This window comes from Argopecten irradians, chromosome 2 (assembly GCF_041381155.1).
Source record: "Argopecten irradians isolate NY chromosome 2, Ai_NY, whole genome shotgun sequence".
Classification (NCBI taxonomy): domain Eukaryota; kingdom Metazoa; phylum Mollusca; class Bivalvia; order Pectinida; family Pectinidae; genus Argopecten; species Argopecten irradians.
Genome location: NC_091135.1, coordinates 1,866,081 through 1,885,778, shown reverse-complemented (window position 1 = coordinate 1,885,778; position 19,698 = coordinate 1,866,081). Strand labels below are relative to the sequence as shown.

General features: G+C 35.9%; 2 long non-coding RNA genes across 3 annotated transcripts in view; both read right to left on the bottom strand.

Annotated features, from left to right (window-relative positions):
• Window positions 1-1,847: 1,847 nt before the first annotated feature.
• The window catches only part of LOC138314108 (uncharacterized), a 125,671-nt gene continuing 107,820 nt past the window's right edge, over window positions 1,848-19,698 (bottom strand). The window contains exons 2-4 of one of the 2 annotated variants that reach the window (XR_011207332.1): window positions 3,837-3,925; window positions 2,571-2,695; window positions 1,848-2,350 (exon numbers count right to left, since the gene is read on the bottom strand). This is a non-coding gene — a long non-coding RNA (uncharacterized lncRNA). Of the gene's footprint in view, window positions 2,351-2,570; window positions 2,696-3,836; window positions 4,001-19,698 lie in introns of those variants that run through there. The other variant, XR_011207331.1, reaches the window with a different exon arrangement.
• Window positions 17,091-19,335, bottom strand: LOC138316849 (uncharacterized). Its single transcript, XR_011207665.1, has 2 exons — window positions 18,860-19,335; window positions 17,091-18,600 (listed from the first exon to the last, which is right to left on the bottom strand). It is a non-coding gene; the product is annotated as an uncharacterized lncRNA (long non-coding RNA).

Genomic DNA, 19,698 nt, shown 5'->3' with positions numbered 1-19,698 from the left:
TAGGAAACATAAAGTCAGTTAGGAAGAATAGAAAAGATAAGATCCTAAATTTAGTCGCCTTTTACGATCATGCAATAGGGGCAGCAGGTACAATTCTAACGCCCTACCTGCAGGGTCATTCTTGATATATAAATGATGCATTAATGTGATTCTGAATTAGGACCAAATATTTTTGACGAAATTCGCTGTATTAACTGTTATTTCATGCAAAAAAACACGCAAAAGCCACTACGTTCACTGATATTGACTTTTTAATTGTTTGTTTGTTTGTTTGTTTGTTTTTTACTATTATTTTTAACATCCGGAGACGCCAAACATTCACAACTTGATACAGTTAACATTTATGTATCAATAACATAATTTTTTCGAGACGGGAATATACAATGTACATAAACCGCTTAATATCTGTGATCTTAGCCGGAAGATATGGGTCTATATTGATATAAACTGTATCTTATTCTCAGATCCCTGTGTGTTTAGCGAAATAGACAAACAGTTCAGATATTGTTACAGATGTTGGTATCAACTAAACTTGTTACTGAAATTAAGTGACCAATGTGTAAGCGTTCTGGTTTTATCATGTATACGAAATATGTGCTTTATTTCAAGACTCATGGAAAACAATTACATATTATGGGACTTTAATGTCACGCTATTCATTGTATACATGTATATTGTAATTCTAATCCGACAAACTGGGTACCGTGGTGAGTGTATATATATAGATTGTGTTGGAAACAACTTATAAGAAATATGTATATATCCAGTAAGAATGCAACTCTTAATAACTGTATGATATAAATACCCCTACTCTTCCATATATAGTAGAGCGGGACGTAACGAAAGGTACGCGACAGACAATTTGTCCCATCCCATTTTTTATGGCAGTGGTATTTATATCTATATATATGCATTTAGATTTGGTTCCGTCGAACTTATAAAATATTTTACATTTATATTATTTTTTTTTATTTTATATTAACATTTACTTCTTTTATATTCAATATTACAATGAAAACAGAAACAAATCAGCACCAGAGTTAACTTGATAAATATGCATTCTACGTTATGTGTATGATCGTCTTTCCTCACAACTTTATAACCCAAGTACATATAAATACATATCGGCAATATGTTTTTTTGTCATCCTTGAATTACGCAATTATCTATATTCTACGACTATGATATTATCAGGCATCCCACTAAGCTTCGGCGTGAAATGTTACTGATTTAAAGTCAATAAAAAAAAACAGAAAAAAACAACAACGAAAAATGCTACATTCCCGGTCCGATGACGTGACGTCATACAATAGTCGATTGTGTTACTGTGACGTCATATATGTTCAAATTTCAAAGAGGTCTATTCCGTCTTGGCACTCTCTAAAGAAAAGCATGTGGCACTCAACATTGAGCCGATGTAGAAGTTAGCATTTATATTGGCCCAGCATTGGCCCAATTCCGGCTATCTGTTGGCCCAATGCTGGTCTGATGTTGATTTGTCTGATCCATTGGGTCGATGCTAAATATCAGCATTAATTAATTTTAAGCTTGGTAAATACCTCTCTCATTAATGCCATAAAATCGCATGGTTCCTAATTAAACACCAATCCATTCCACATGAGCTGAACAGGTTATTTCAACGTTTGATAAAACATTGCTTCTATTGATCAAAATAGACTTTAAAAGCTCATATTCTTCCATATATACATGTATATATATTTCCTAAAAAGACATTAAAAATATAGATTCCAAAACTTGAACCCATATTAATTAAATGATGAAATAACCTGTTATGATATATTTCTAAAATTATCAAAATGTCAGCAAAGAAAAATGCAACTATTAGATATGGAATAACATTGTAGTGTATTTTTCTTACTTCAAAAACAATAAAAGATTTTTTTTCAAAGTCATAGAGATTAAAGAGCATGCCAGCTGTTTTAAATGGATCAAACCTTTTGTGGTATTTCCCAAATCTATGTTAATTGTTTGTGTATTCATAACGGTTTACTATAATTCCTCTGGACATAAAAAGAAATAACAACAAATAAGCTTGTGTAACTTGCGCTCACTGATATGTGTTTTTTGAAATGTCAGTTATGGAAAATGTCAATCTCTCCAAAGAAATTCCAGCCAATGGCACAAAGAGAATTATTTTACACGCTTAATCTAATCTGGATCTCCACTTTCTTAGACAGTCTCTACTATTGTATATAGTGGCCAGCTTCTTGCTTTTGTCTTTCTTTGCTTCCTCCCTCTCTGTCTCCAAAAGTGCAAAGCCAGGCTTTTATGATGTTGTGAATTTCAGCATCTGTTGCATTAGATGCCATTCTGTTTTTTCTCACAGCCTCTATAATAAAAAAGTTAATACATCTATTGATATGTACTGTACAGAATGCAGCTAAATTATCGTACAGTTTAAGTACTAAATTTTGATATGTAATAATTAATTACTTTACATTATGATTAAGGTATTTTCTACTTATGGCTTCAATATCAAACTTTGACAGAACAAAGTATAATATGTCTTCCCGTTATGGACATTATACAATGACTAATTTTATACTTACTTGTGATGACTGCACATAATGAGGCTTGAAAAAGGCCCTTTTGGTGTCCTTTCCTTGCCAATTAAAAAACTCGTTGTTTGAATCCGGCGAGTGCAGGTAGCGACAATTGTTGGCAGGTTGGTAATCTGTGACAATAGAAAAAACAAAACATAACTTCCTGAAACAATCATTCTTGTAAACTAAAACTAATTTATTTATTAGCTTATTAGACAAATGACTCCCTTGTTGTTTCAATTATTCTCTCAATTTTTGAATACTTATAAATTGTGTGTACTATCTATATCCAAGCAGCAAAATTTGCACATACTTTGGGAATTTCCACCACAATCAGGTGATGCTATAGTTTTGTTATCAACAACCTTCTTACCAAGTACCTGGAGGGAGACTAATGGTCAGTGTTAAGGATATGGACGGAAGAGAAATAAGGGGTGTGGGATTTGAGTTTCATGTTACAGAGGAATGTTGTGAAGGGAGTGTGGTCTATTCTATACATCACAACCATTTCAGCATTGGATTATGTATTCAAAATTGTAATCTTGTATATAATTATATAACTCTTCACTTGTTAAGTTGCTTATTTAAAGTAGGCTTGATCGTATGCAGCCTGATTATAACAACATTAATTCTAATTCTATAACAAAAGGAATTTTCTGTACTGATGTATAATTTGAAATTTGCTCTAAAGCTGTAAAAAGGTACTTCTTTATTAGAACTTTCAAACTCTATATCATATCAGACAAATAACTTATACTACTTATGAAATAATGTTATTATGTCTGTGAATGTTATTCAAGTTAATCTTTTCTCACCATCTACAGTGTATATATACACTGACCATGTGGTTTAGACACATGTAGTAATGTTTACATGCAGCAGCAGAGGCTGGTCACTATGCACTATAAGTATACTTACCGCCCACTTCCTAATCAGCTTAATTGTTAACCACCCGAATTTTTAAGTAGGACGTTCCTAGCCTTTCAAAAATAATATATTTCGTTGTTGCGTGTACATAATGCACATGTTTTAAAACATGTTAATTATCTACATCTACGTGTACCACTTTCAACCTGATCACTTTTGTGAAATATGTTTTTGGCATGCGTAATAATACTGATCAATTGACAAAGGTTTAGCTTTAGTTTGAACATTGAAATGGATATAAACATACACCAAACAATCAGTACATCGCCACAATGTTGAAACAGATATGACATCATTATTACTGATCATTAACTAGTATATTATAACAAAAGTCACTCTACTTACAATTTTGATGTGGTCTTGAAGTAATTCTTCCTATATGTCAGCAAAACTCAAATGAATTCATGTGTGCTGGTCAGCTCCTGGTCAACTAGCTATAGAGTGTGGTCCAGATACAAATAGATGGGGATGGTCTTGGCGTGAATAGTCACGTGACTCATAGCAGATGTGGATCATTGATAGTGCCCGCCAGCGGAAATCAAACTTACTTGTAAATCCTTGTACACGTAATGGTATAAGTATGACCAGAAGACCGAGTCAAATATGCAAAAATTTAAATTCAAGCAATGAATCTCGCAGATACACACAGAGGAGAAAGACAAAAAATAAAATAGGCCTAGGAAAAAAAAAGTTTTTCATTTACATTATTTACGGTACAAACCATTTAAATCAACTCACGGTCATTAGAGAAATTCTAGCAACTGTGTGTAGTACATAACATTGTTTCATTATTTTATTGAAAGTTTTTATTTCTGTCACACGTCGCATTGGCCTAATGAAACTGTATTGGGAATCGGCCAATTTGCCAATAATGGGCCAACATTTTACCAATGTAAGCAGGCCAACCATTGGGCGTACAACATCGGACCAATAATGGGCCAACTTTATCATCCTAACCGTTGGTCGTACTTCATCGGGCCAACATTGGGCCATTGATAGTACACCGACTGCCAGCGGTCACCCGACCGTACGACCATTACCCAACATCGGGCCAATATTGGCATGTTATCTGGGTATAGACTGATCATGAGCGCACGTGTGTCAATTCACACGCTTTATATAGGGGTCAGTGAGCGCGTCGGAATGTAAAACAAATATGGCTGCTCTTGAATGGGGAATGTCTCAAACGATTCTTGAAATACAAGTATACTTGTTTTCCCTTTAATAACGTTACTAATCTTAACTATGATTTTTTTCACATCAGAGTAGACCTACTGTAGGCTACATTGTGAATCTGATTATAATCATGAAATGTTACTTAACAGGATTGAGGAAAGGTGAAAATGTACCGTCCAGGACCTAGCCGGATGTAGCTGCAATATTGTAGCTCAAAAGACTTTTAGACAGATAATAGTGTTGTTTTTAGAGCTACGATTGGTGCCTATTACTGCTAATGGAGCAAGTAATGATTATGCAAATCATTATTAAATCGTTGCTATCTGCTTTAGGGTTGTTGAGCAGGACCAGAAGGACAGCAGTGCAGGGCTATGCTAAGGCAGCAGAACGATCTTCATGCGGGTTGTGGATGAAGAAGGACACCAGTATCTTCTGTTATTTGGTATCTAAATTGTTGTAGTTTTCATATTTAGTATATCCCTAACTTAATTGTATAGACAGTTTTTGTCTATGAAACTATCGAGCATCCTCGAACAAACTTAATATTGACTGAGAATATGTCTGCACGTCCTATACTTTAGGAGAAGTTTTTGTTCAAGGATGCGCTCTATGGTTTCTAAAACAACAACCTATAAAAAATCGCAAAAATTGTCAAAAATTTCCACATTTTCATAATTTATGCATATTTTGAGTGGTAACCATGGCAACTGAAGCTGCAAAATTAGATACCTATAAAAAATAGCAAAAATTGTCAAAATTTCCACATTTGCATAATTAATGGTTACCATGGTAACTTCATCTGAAAACAGTCATCATAGATGAATTAGGGATATACTAAATATTTAGAATACAACAAATGAACAGGTTTGAAAATTTGATGGATTTGGGGGCCAAAAAGGGCCCAAACCATACATAGTCCTTTGATACCCAGAATCCTGACATAAAGTGGAGTTGAGCAAAATATATAGGGTTCTGCAATGTCCCCTGTTAATGGAGTTATTACTAAATTTGTGTAGCAGGGGGTATTAGTCGTCCACTCTGGCGACAGTTCTAGTTGTTGTAAGTAAATTAAGACTGATAATGTGTTTCTGTTAGATACACTTTATAAAATTAAATTTTGTGAATTTTGAATATTTAAATGGCTAGAAAATGTGTTTTGTGGAAAGAAAATACAATTTTATTTCCAGCAAAAATCACATTGAAGTGTATATTTCTTTGTTTGCAGGTGAGCATGACAATAGCCATTTGTTTAACTTCGGCCAAAAATATGGAACCACACTGTAAACATCACATCAATGTCATCGGTCCAGCTCTCATCAGTTGTCTAGGAGACAGTAAGGTAAAGGACAAAGTGTAGGAGACCATAAGGTAAAGGTCAAAGTGAAGGAGATTGTAAGGTAAAGGTCGAAGTGTAGTGTAGGGGACAGTAAGGTAAAGGTCAAAGCGAAGGAGACTGTAAGGTAAAGGTCAAAGTGTAGGAGACTGTAAGGGAAAGGTAAAAAAGTAGGGGACTCTAAGGTAAAGGTCAAAGCGAAGGAGACTGTAAGGTAAAGGTCAAAGTGAAGGAGACTGTAAGGTAAAGGTCAAAGTGTAGGGGACAGTAAGGTAATGGTCAAAGTGTAGGGAACTGCAAGGTAAAGGTCAAAGTGAAGGAGACTGTAAGGTAAAGGTCAAAATGTAGGGGACAGTAAGGTAACAGTCAAAGTGTAGGGAACTGTAAGGTTAAGTTCAAAGTGTAGGGAACTGCAAGGTAAAGGTCAAAATGTAGGGGACAGTAAGGTGACCGTCAAAGTGTAGGGCACTGTAAGGTAAAGGACAAAGTGTAGGAGACCATAAGGTTAAGGTCAAAGTGAAGGAGATTGTAAGGTAAAGGTCGAAGTGTATAGGGAACTGCAAGGTAAAGGTCAAAGTGAAGGAGACTGTAAGGTAAAGGTCAAAGTGTAGGGGACAGTAAGGTAATTGTCAAAGTGTAGGGAACTGCAAGGTAAAGGTCAAAGTGAAGGAGACTGTAAGGTAAAGGTCAAAGTGTAGGAGACTGTAAGGTAAAGGTCAAAATGTAGGGAACTGTAAGGTTAAGGTCAAAATGTAGGGAACTGTAAGGTAAAGGTCAAAACGTAGGGATCTGTAAGGTTAAGGTCAAAATGTAGGGAACTGTAAGGTAAAGGTCAAAATGTAGGGAACTGTAAGGTAAAGGTCAAAATGTAGGGAACTGTAAGGTTAAGGTCAAAATGTAGGGAACTGTAAGGTTAAGGTCAAAATGTAGGGAACTGTAAGGTAAAGGTCAAAATGTAGGGGACTTAAAGGTTAAGGTCAAAATGTAGGGAACTGTAAGGTAAAGGTCAAAATGTAGAGAACTGTAAGGTTAAGGTCAAAATGTATGGAACTGTAAGGTAAAGGTCAAAATGTAGGGAACTTAAAGGTTAAGGTCAAAATGTAGGGAACTGTAAGGTAAAGGTCAAAATGTAGAGAACTGTAAGGTTAAGGTCAAAATGTAGGGAACTGTAAGGTAAAGGTCAAAATGTAGGGAACTGTAAAGGTTAAGGTTAAAATGTAGGGAACTGTAAGGTAAAGATCAAAATGTAGGGGACTGTAAGGTAACAGTCAAAGTGTAGGAACTGTAAGGTGAAGGTCAAAGTGTAGGGAACTGCAAGGTAAAGGTCAAAATGTATGGGACAGTAAGGTAACCGTCAAAGTGTAGGGCACTGTAAGGTTAAGGTCAAAGTGTAGGGCACGTGAAGGTTTAGGTCAAAGTATAGTGTAGAGGACAGTAATGTTATAGTCAAAGTGTAGGGAACTGCAAGGTAAAGGTCAAAGTGTAGGGCACTTTAAGGTATAAGTAAAAGTTTAGGGCACTGTGAGGTAAAGGTCAAAGTGTAAGGGACAGTAAGGTAAAGGTCAAAGTGAAGGGGACAGTAAGGTAAAGTTCAAAGTGTAGGGGACAGTAAGGTAATGGTCAAAGTGTAGGGAACTGCAAGGTAAAGGTCAAAGTGTAGGGCATTGCAAGGTAAAGATCAAAGTATAGTGCACTTGAAGGTAAAGCTCAAAGTGTAGGGGACAGTAAGTTAAAGGTCAAAGTGTAGGGCATGGTAAGGTTAAGGTCAAAGTGTAGGGCACTGTAAGGTTAAGGTCAAAGTGTAGGGCACGGTAAGGTTAAGGTCAAAGTGTAGGGGACAGTAAGGTTAAGGTCGAAGTATAGTGTAGGGGACAGTAAGGTAATGGTCAAAGTGTAGGGAACTGCAAAGTAAAGGTCAAAGTGTAGGGAACTGCAAAGTAAAGGTCAAAGTGTAGGGAACTGCAAATTAAAGGTCAAAGTGTAGGGAACTGCAAAGTAAAGGTCAAAGTGTAGGGAACTGCAAGGTAAATGTCAAAGTGTAGGGCATGGTAAGGTTAAGGTCAAAGTATAGTGCACTTTAAGGTAAAAGTCAAAGTGTAGGGGACAGTAAGGTAACAGTCAAAAGTGTAGGCGATTAACAAAATTAAGTCAGAATAACTATTGTAGCATTGTGACTCCTTTTATTATACCACCCGCAATGAAGTTAATGGGGTATACTGGAACTTTGTTCGGCAAACTCCTCCTAAACTACTTGACAGATTTTGATTAAATTTGGTACATAGAATCCTGATATAAAGGGGATATAAGAAAACTATATTGGGTTCTGCAATTTCCTCTATTAATGGAGTTATTACTAATTTTGTGCAATTATCGCTATTTCTCAGAAAGTATTGAAGGTATCTTTCTCTAATTGGGTATATTGGTTCCACTTGGTGCCTTTTTGTATTTTGTATTTTGACCAATGCAAGATGGCAGACTGGCAGCCATCTTGGATTTTGCCATAGCACTATTTCTCAGATAATGCTGAAGGATTTTTTCTCATATTGCATATGTAAATTCTTCTTGGTGTCTAGTTGTACACATTGCATATTGGGTCTGATCAAAAACAAGATGCCGCCAGGCAGCCTTCTTGGAATTCAACAATTTAAGAAGTTTTTATTGGTATTTCTCAGGAAATACTGAAGGAAACTCTCAATTTGATATGTAGGTTTATTTTTTATTTTAAAAATATTTTATTAAATCAAAGAGATTCAATGTTGGATCGGGCAGCAGACAAAGCCAATATATGCCCTCTCTACATGATTACATGCATGTACTGTATAAAGAAGCATATTTTTAAGATTTGTTTGTTTGATCAATTAGCGTCCTATCAACAGCTATGGTCATGCAAGGATGGCCTCCCATGTATGCAGTGCTTGTGTGTATGTTGTGCGAGGTGCGTGTTTTGGGAGACTGCGGTATATTCGTGTTATGTCTTCTTGTATAGTGGAACTGTTGCCCTTTTTATAGTGCTATATCACTGAAGCATGCCGCCGAAGACACCAAGCAACACACCCCACCCGGTCACATTATACTGACAACGGGCGAACCAGTCGTCCCACTCCCGTTATGCTGAGCGCTAAGCAGGAGCAGAAACTACCACTTTTATAGACTTTGGTGTGTCTCGGCCAGGGGACAGAACCCAGAGCCTTCCTCACAGGGGCGAGCGCTCAACTAAAAGCCAAAAGTGAGGTGGTGTTAAGGGAGACGTAAGGAAGAATAAAGTAATTTAGGAAGAAAGAAGGATAAGATCCTAAATTTAGTCGCCTCTTACGATCATGCAATAGGGGCAGCAGGTACAATTCTAACGCCCTACCTGCAGGGCCAATATTTTTAAGAGCATATCTTTACTATATCTTTACCAATAAAAGCATACTGTATACTACATGGATATTTCCGCTTAATTTCGCTATTGGTATGCATGTAACTTTCACAGTGTTGTTATTTTCCCGATTGATACACTTTTAGCCATTGAACAAACATGTCAAAAATATTACGTGCGAGGAAAATTTTCGCAATCAAGCGGCCTTCACATAATTAGCAAAATATCCCCTCGCAAAAATGTCCACGTTTACAGTATTTGCACTGGACGGGATCTATAAATAGATCTATTAAATAACATTTAATAGTTTGAATTTTTTGATAATTAACTTATACATAGTTATTTACATATATAATAGAAGAAATTATATATAGCTAAGAACAATTAACATGCATATTTTCCTGTTGTATTAAACTTTCATTGATAACGGTATTAATTGATCTGTATTAAAAGAAAAGCAGAAAAAATAAATGTTGAATATTTGGTTTTAAGGCAAATTTTGTGTTATAGGTTATTACTGGAATCGGGTTGTCCGTCTGTCCGTCCGTCCGTCCGTCCCTCCATCCATCTGTAGATGCAACTTTGTCCTGCAAACTCCTCCTAAACTACTTGACAGATTTTGATAAAATTTGGTGCACAGAACCCTGACATAAAGGGGAATTGTATAAACTATATAGGGTTCTGATATGTCCCCTATTAATGGAGTTATTACTAAATTTGTGCAGCGGGGTTATTAGTTGTCCACTCTAGATCTGGCGACAGTAGTTTCACAAATTTTAGCATAGGCTCTAAAAACATATATAATACTTACTAATTTTTCATTGACACAAACTTCAACTTTTAGTGATACTCAAAATGATTTTAGATAAAACTGGAGTCAGCTTGTGCTGGTATTAAATTCAGATTATCTAGCTGCTGAAAATTGAAACTTTTTCAACAGATATTTTGCATCAGCCCAGGTTATAGATCATAGTTTTTTCTGCCACATTTTATTTTAAAAGTTATTTACTATATTTACTGAGTCAGGATGATATTTATTGAGTCAGGATGAAGGAGAAGGGTGCTTTAATAGTATTTAATCATTTTGCAGTGATACATAACTTAATATGTGCATTATTATTACATTATGTATTATTGAATAAACTATAATTACAACTTCTTACATAGTCTTATGTTTGTGTTATTATTAAGCTACATGTACAATAGGTTGGGTATACAGTAAACCATGGTTATAACGAACCTTTGGGGACCACCTTATTCAGTTTGTTATACACATATTACAGACATCTTATAGGAACCTTGACAGGAAACGAAAATTACTAAATGTTAGAAACATGCATTCGCTGTAAGAATGTTCATTATAAATGTGTTTTACTGTACATTAACCTATTACAACCAACTTCCAGGGGTTATCTTGGAACAAAGAAGATCAAATATACAAGTTCTTGTGTGGTGACAAACAGAATCAAATACAGTTGTTACAATGTGGTGACAAATTAATATGGTGGTATACACATCAAATACAAACGTTATCATGTGGTGGTATATTCACCTTATAGACATCAAATACAGACATTATCATGTGGTGACAAGTCGATGTGATGGTATACACACCTTATAGACACCAAATACAGACATAATAATGTGATGACAAGTCGATGTGGTGGTATACACGCCTTATAGACATCAAATACAGACGTTATCATGTGGTGACAAGTCGATGTGGTGGTATACGCACAAAATACAGACGTTATCATGTGGTGACAAGTCGATGTGGTGGTATACACGCCTTATACACATCAAATACAGACGTTATCATGTGGTGACAAGTCGATGTGGTGGTATACACGCCTTATAGACATCAAATACAGACGTTATCATGTGGTGACAAGTCGATGTGGTGGTATACACGCCTTATAGACATCAAATACAGACGTTATCATGTGGTGACAAGTCGATGTGGTGGTATACACGCCTTATACACATCAAATACAGACGTTATCATGTGGTGACAAGTCGATGTGGTGGTATACACGCCTTATAGACATCAAATACAGACGTTATCATGTGGTGACAAGTCGATGTGGTGGTATACACGCCTTATAGACATCAAATACAGACGTTATCATGTGGTGACAAGTCGATGTGGTGGTATAACGCACCTTATACGCACAAAATACAGACGTTATCATGTGGTGACAAGTCGATGTGGTGGTATACACGCCTTATACACATCAAATACAGACGTTATCATGTGGTGACAAGTCGATGTGGTGGTATACACGCCTTATAGACATCAAATACAGACGTTATCATGTGGTGACAAGTCGATGTGGTGGTATACACACCTTATACGCATCAAATACAGACGTTATCATGTGGTGACAAGTCGATGTGGTGGTATACACGCCTTATACACATCAAATACAGACGTTATCATGTGGTGACAAGTCGATGTGGTGGTATACACACCTTATACACATCAAATACAGACGTTATCATGTGGTGACAAGTCGATGTGGTGGTATACACACCTTATACGCACAAAATACAGACGTTATCATGTGTTGACAAGTCGATGTGGTGGTATACGCACCTTATACGCACAAAATACAGACGTTATCATGTGGTGACAAGTCGATGTGGTGGTATACACGCCTTATAGACATCAAATACAGACGTTATCATGTGGTGACAAGTCGATGTGGTGGTATACGCACCTTATACGCACAAAATACAGACGTTATCATGTGGTGAAAAGTCGATGTGGTGGTATACACGCTTTATACACGTCAAATACAGACGTTATCATGTGGTGACAAGTCGATGTGGTGGTATACACGCCTTATACACATCAAATACAGACGTTATCATGTGGTGACAAGTCGATGTGGTGGTATACACGCCTTATAGACATCAAATACAGACGTTATCATGTGGTGACAAGTCGATGTGGTGGTATACGCACCTTATACGCACAAAATACAGACGTTATCATGTGGTGACAAGTCGATGTGGTGGTATACACGCCTTATAGACATCAAATACAGACGTTATCATGTGGTGACAAGTCGATGTGGTGGTATACGCACCTTATACACAAAATACAGACGTTATCATGTGATGACAAGTCGATGTGGTGGTATACACACCTTATACGCACAAAATACAGACGTTATCATGTGGTGACAAGTCGATGTGGTGGTATACACACCTTATACACATCAAATACAGACGTTATCATGTGGTGACAAGTCGATGTGGTGGTATACACGCCTTATACACATCAAATACAGACGTTATCATGTGGTGACAAGTCGATGTGGTGGTATACGCACCTTATACGCACAAAAATACAGACGTTATCATGTGGTGACAAGTCGATGTGGTGGTATACACGCCTTATACACATCAAATACAGACGTTATCATGTGGTGACAAGTCGATGTGGTGGTATACCACCTTATACGCACAAAATACAGACGTTATCATGTGGTGACAAGTCGATGTGGTGGTATACACGCCTTATACACATCAAATACAGACGTTATCATGTGGTGACAAGTCGATGTGGTGGTATACACGCCTTATACACATCAAATACAGACGTTATCATGTGGTGACAAGTCGATGTGGTGGTATACACACCTTATACGCACAAAATACAGACGTTATCATGTGGTGACAAGTCGATGTGGTGGTATACACACCTTATAGACATCAAATACAGACGTTATCATGTGGTGACAAGTCGATGTGGTGGTATACACGCCTTATACACATCAAATACAGACGTTATCATGTGGTGACAAGTCGATGTGGTGGGTATACGCACGCTTATACACATCAAATACAGACGTTATCATGTGGTGACAAGTCGATGTGGTGTATACACGCCTTATAACATCAATACAGACGTTATCATGTGTAAAGTCGATGTGGTGTATACCGTGGTCCCTTATAACATCAAATACAGACGTTATCATGTGGTGACAAGTCGATGTGGTGGTATACACGCCTTATACACATCAAATACAGACGTTATCATGTGGTGAAAAGTCGATGTGGTGGTATACACGCCTTATAGACATCAAATACAGACGTTATCATGTGGTGACAAGTCGATGTGGTGGTATACGCACCTTATACGCACAAAATACAGACGTTATCATGTGGTGACAAGTCGATGTGGTGGTATACACGCTTTATACACGTCAAATACAGACGTTATCATGTGGTGACAAGTCGATGTGGTGGTATACACACCTTATACACATCAAATTCAGACGTTATCATGTGGTGACAAGTCGATGTGGTGTTATACGCACCTTATACGCACAAAATACAGACGTTATCATGTGGTGACAAGTCGATGTGGTTGTTAACACACCTTATAGACATCAAATACAGACGTTATCATGTGGTGACAAGTCGATGTGGTAGTATACACACCTTATACACATCAAATTCAGACGTTATCATGTGGTGACAAGTCGATGTGGTGTTATACACACCTTATACACATCAAATACAGACGTTATCATGTGGTGACAAGTCGATGTGGTGGTATACGCACCTTATACGCACAAAATACAGACGTTATCATGTGGTGACTAAAAACCTGTTTCCCAAATTCCCATCAGATTCGTTGCTTGAGTTCATTAAATTATTTAAACATTAGTGTTACTATGATATTATATGGTCTGGAATGCAACTATATTGAAATGCTAGTAATCAACTATATTATATATGCTCTGATTTTCCACTAAATTGTCATTGGCTAATGGGTGGTCATCTGCAGGTTAAAGCGTTGAGTTAATATTACATAATTATGAACTATTGTGAATTTCACTGTCCAATTGTTGATTTCAACAGGGTATTGTCCTATGGGTATCGTTTTTCTTGTAAGAAATATGCACCTGTTAAAACATATTCTACAATTGTATATCTAATGTAAATTATGGACCTTTGATTCGGTTAATATGGTGTTATATATATATAAGTCCATGCTTGTAATTGATATATGCATTCATTTTTTTCACTATTACAACATTTTAAAATTATTCATCGTTTTTTCATTAATACATACATATCATGCATATCCAGATTCCAGTTGAATTCATCAGGGAATGGTGGCGTTTCCATTTAGAATAATTAAATCGTTTTCACCTGGAATCCGATTTCATACTAAGTATATTTTCAAATAAAACGTAATTTCGATATCCGAATACCTGAATATCGCTACAGCAGATCGGATTCATACTAGGAGGGGTTGCCCTGATTCGGCACGAAGAAAAAAAAACATAATTATGTCATTGTATCCACATGCTTTTTAACCCTGGCTACGCCCCTGGAAGTTGAAATCGTGATTATTCCATGAATCAATGGATAAATGAATTGATGACACAGGACAACAGACAGGAGATAAAATATATTCACTAATTTTACCTAAAATTGCTATAAATGCCAAAAGAGAATAGATGACAGGAATGACATCAAGCATCCTAAATCTCGAGGGGTTATGATCACGTATACTGTCTAGGATATTATAATGTTGCAACGTCTGTTATTTTGACGTCAACACTTATAACGTAATGTCTGTTTTTTAACGTGCATATTTGGTGCTTGTGTTCTAGTACCCAGATATGTATGGTGCTTGTGTTCTAGTACCTAGAAATGTATGGGGATAGTGTTCTAGTACCTAGATATGTATGGTGCTTGTATTCTAGTACCCAGATATGTATGGTGCTTGTGTTCTAGTACCCAGCTATGTATGGTGCTTGTGTTCTAATACCCAGGTATGTATGTTGCTAGTGTTCTAGTACCTAGATATGTATGGTGCTTCTGTTCTAGTACCTAGATATGTATGTTGTTAGTGTAATACCTAGATATGTATGATGCTTGTGTTCTAATTCCATATATGTATGGTGCTTGTGTTCTAGTACCCATATATGTATGGTGCTCGTGTTCTAGTACCTAGATATGTATGGTGTTAGTGTAGTACCTATATATGTATGGTGCTTGTGTTCTAGTACCTACATATGTATGGTGCTTGTGTTCTAGTACCTAGATATGTATGGTGCTTATGTTCTAGTACCCAGATATGTATGGTGTTAGTGTAGTACCTATATATGTATGGTGCTAGTGTTCTAGTACCTATAGATGTATGGTGCTAGTGTTCTAGTACCTACATATGTATGGTGCTAGTGTTCTAGTACCTACATATGTATGGTGCTTGTGTTCTAGTACCTAGATATGTATGGTGCTTATGTTCTAGTACCCAGATATGTATGGTGCTTATGTTCTAGTACCCAGATATGTATGGTGCTTATGTTCTAGTACCTAGATATGTATGGTGTTAGTGTAGTACTTATATATGTATGGTGCTTATGTTTTAGTACCTAGTTATGTATAGTGCTTGTGTTCCAGTACCTACATATGCATGGTGCTTGTGTTCTAGTACCTAGATATGTATGGTGCTTATGTTCTAGTACCCAGATATGTATGGTGTTAGTGTAGTACCTATATATGTATGGTGCTAGTGTTCTAGTACCTAGATATGTATGGTGCTTATGTTCTAGTACCTAGATATGTATGGTGCTTATGTTCTAGTACCCAGATATGTATGGTGCTTATGTTCTAGTACCCAGATATGTATGGTGTTAGTGTAGTACCTATATATGTATGGTGCTTGTGTTCCAGTACCTACATATGCATGGTGCTTGTGTTCTAGTACCTAGATATGTATGGTGCTTATGTTCTAGTACCCAGATATGTATGGTGTTAGTGTAGTACCTATATATGTATGGTGCTAGTGTTCTAGTACCTAGATATGTATGGTGCTTATGTTCTAGTACCTAGATATGTATGGTGCTTGTGTTCTAGTACCTAGATATGTATGGTGCTTGTGTTCTAGTACCTAGATATGTATGGTGCTTATGTTCTAGTACCTAGATATGTATGGTGCTTATGTTCTAGTACCTAGATATGTATGGTGCTTGTGTTCCAGTACCCAGATATGTATGGTGTTAGTGTAGTACCTATATATGTATGGTGTTAGTGTAGTACCCAGATATGTATGGTGTTAGTGTAGTACCCAGATATGTATGGTGTTAGTGTAGTACCTATGCAAGAGGAAACAAATCACTTGTAAGTTTATTGTGATATTTCAAAAGCTTCCGACTGGGTCTGGCACAAAGGTGAACTTGTAAAATAACAATGGTATTTCAGGATATTTCTTGTTATGGTTGGAAAATTATCTTATTTTTTGATAACAAAAAGAAATAACAATAATCCATTTTCTGAAATAGGTAGGATTAAGGCTAGAGTCTTTCAAGGCTCAATACTTGGTCCTCTTCTTTTTGTTATCTTTCTGAACAATATTGCTGAGCTTGAATCTTCTACATGTCTTTTTGCGGACGATAAATCTAATAAAATCCTCATCTTCATGCAGAGAAATTGAATACATTTTATGTACTTAATAGCGATTTAGAAAAGATAAACAGGTGGGCAAAAGCATCGCTTGCATTTTTTAATCCCAATAAGACTGAAGTTCATCTTATTTCAAACTTGAATTGCATTGATGAAGATTTAGATTTGATTTTTTGATGACATTTTTGACATTTGAGTTGACATGCCACATTGTGGCGTATTAACTATAAGTCTTAATTGAAGTAAATCTAGAGAATTTTTTTTAACACACTATTCAGTGCAGATAACTTGAAAACAGTTTTAAACAACTATATCATTTATTTGTATTTGTGAATAAATTCCATAATATTTAACATCTTGAAAGATTTCACATGAGGATGAATTTAAGTTAATTGATAAGAAGCAATAGGTGCTTAACAAGAAAAACACCAGGTTAAAGCTTTAGATGTCAACATATTCAGTAAACATCGTATGACAGCATCATAATGCCCATACCTACACTCTAGAAATTAATAATAAAATTATGCCCTACAATGATTGCACAAATTCTCAATAAAAAAATAGGAACTCCTTCATATCAATTTCACAAATGACATCTGATCACACATATTACTCTACTTCTTAAAACAAATACAGCAACTATTATACAATGTATATAAGTTACAAATGACATCCCAGATGTCCACAGAATACATATAACAATAAACTTTCAATAGAAATAACAACTGAATGTCTCCATAATATTTAAAATATTTTTCTTAGATTAATTGAAAATAAATACTGGCTACTACTGCAGTTCTATCACATATATATTTTATGTCACAAATGACATCACAGATATTCATATACTACTTTCAATAAAGAAAGAAGTATTGTAGTCATATTCATGAATGACATTTTGTGTTAAATATAACTTGAACTCTATAAATTCATGTTTTATGAAAAACCTACAAACTGCTTCTGTCACATAAAATTCATAAAAGATGTTGACATAATAAAAACAATACCGTAGCAACTATTTCCATATGATTGACAAACATCTCAATTAAAAATATTATTTTCTTTAAATAAACACAACTGACTAGCTGCAAATGACACCAGATATTCATATATTTTTTTTCAAAGAGAAAATATCAACTGTTTGTTAAACCATTAAATTGACAAACTCAACTCAATAAATACTGTTCATGATCAAGTCACATACGAACACATCACAGATTGTTCCATATGAACACATCACAGTACAAGCTAAGTTCAAACACTAATTCTCTCAATTCCATTTTGAAATCTGAAGATTGGTGACACATATTATGGTTCCTTGTTGCTGTGTTTGCCAGCTTCAGGACCTCCTGGACTCGGTTCTCTGTCTGAAGTTTGTGCATCATAAAATGTCCTTTTGCATTTTGCATTTGCATTGGGAATGGTCAACATGGCTTCAGACAGAATGAACAGAACTGGAAATTGCTTGTCACCTGTGATGTGATTACACATTTTTCCCATACTGGCCCAGTTCAAAATCAGCTGTCACAGATTAATCAGTCAGTTCATCCTCTAGTTTGGTTGATTGATTAATTGATGGGGCTTAAACGCCTTAATGTCCTTGTTCCAGATATAACCAAGCCTAGGACACTCTAGTTTGGGAAGGTCCTCCTGTGGAACAATCCCTGGGAACTTCCTGGCAATGGCCATCACATCTGTTGGTGTGCCATCAGACCGTGTAGTAGGGTTAAGGTAACCCAACTGCATCCTCAAATGGAAACTTCTTGATCATCTTGTCTACAACAGTGCAATAAAATTTCCTGAAAGACCTGTAAGAATAAAAATGAAAATATTTAGTGTAAAGTTTTTCTATGGCAAGTTATCACAAATGAAATTGAAATTAGTTTAAGTAATTAGTTTTGATAATAAATCATAACAAACTTCTATTATTGTTATTATCATCCTGGAAATACATTTAATTCAGATTAATGCAAAATTTTAAATATCCATGATTAATCATGTTGAAATGTTTTACAAGTTATTGTTAATACATATTCATGATTTATACACTTATATTGTTTAACTTACCCCAAAATTCTATTGGTCAAGAATGGGGAAATGCTGTCCTCTTTGTCGACTATGTATGCATAGCAGAATGGTCCAATGTCCACAATGCTGTCTGGAATCTGGTTGTTGATGTCGTCAAACTCAACCTTGGTCAAATGATCAGCTTCCCGGATGACTTTGGCCTTGACGAATCTGCCCAGGAACCTCCCCAGTAGATGTCTGATCTCTTTTGCCATATAACCAATCCTAAATTCATCGGCCTGAAGTATAATGGAATGTTATTAGAGAAATTCTAGCTTAATATGAATGTATAAATAGGTTAATCTAATAAACATTTTAAATATTGAAGAATTATCAAAGATCGAAAAGTGTTGTGTAAATAATCAAGAATTATCAAAGCTAGATTAAGACATAGGTGTGTGATAATCATACACAAATATATATAGACTTTACATTGATAAGAACTACTAATCATACTCATAATCATATACAGATAAAAATATTCTGTCATATTTTTTTTTTTCAAAACAATTGCCATATCTTCTTGTCATATTAGAGTTTTAGTACATAACGTGACCTTTTCTCACGTTTTTTAGCCATAGTCCCTGTGTCATATAAAATTTTGACCCCCCATTAAATATTGACCCGGGTCAATATTTAATGCATAAAATATTGAACCCCCCCCCCCCCTATAAAATATTGATCCCCCCTAATGCAGTATAATCATTGATAAACTGCACCCTAAATATATACATTGTAGTCCTGAGAAGTAATATCATCAGTACCTATGGGTTTGCTCAGGTAATACACAAGGTGTCACATTTACCTGTAAGTGTGGGGATGGCCCCCTGGGGCTACAT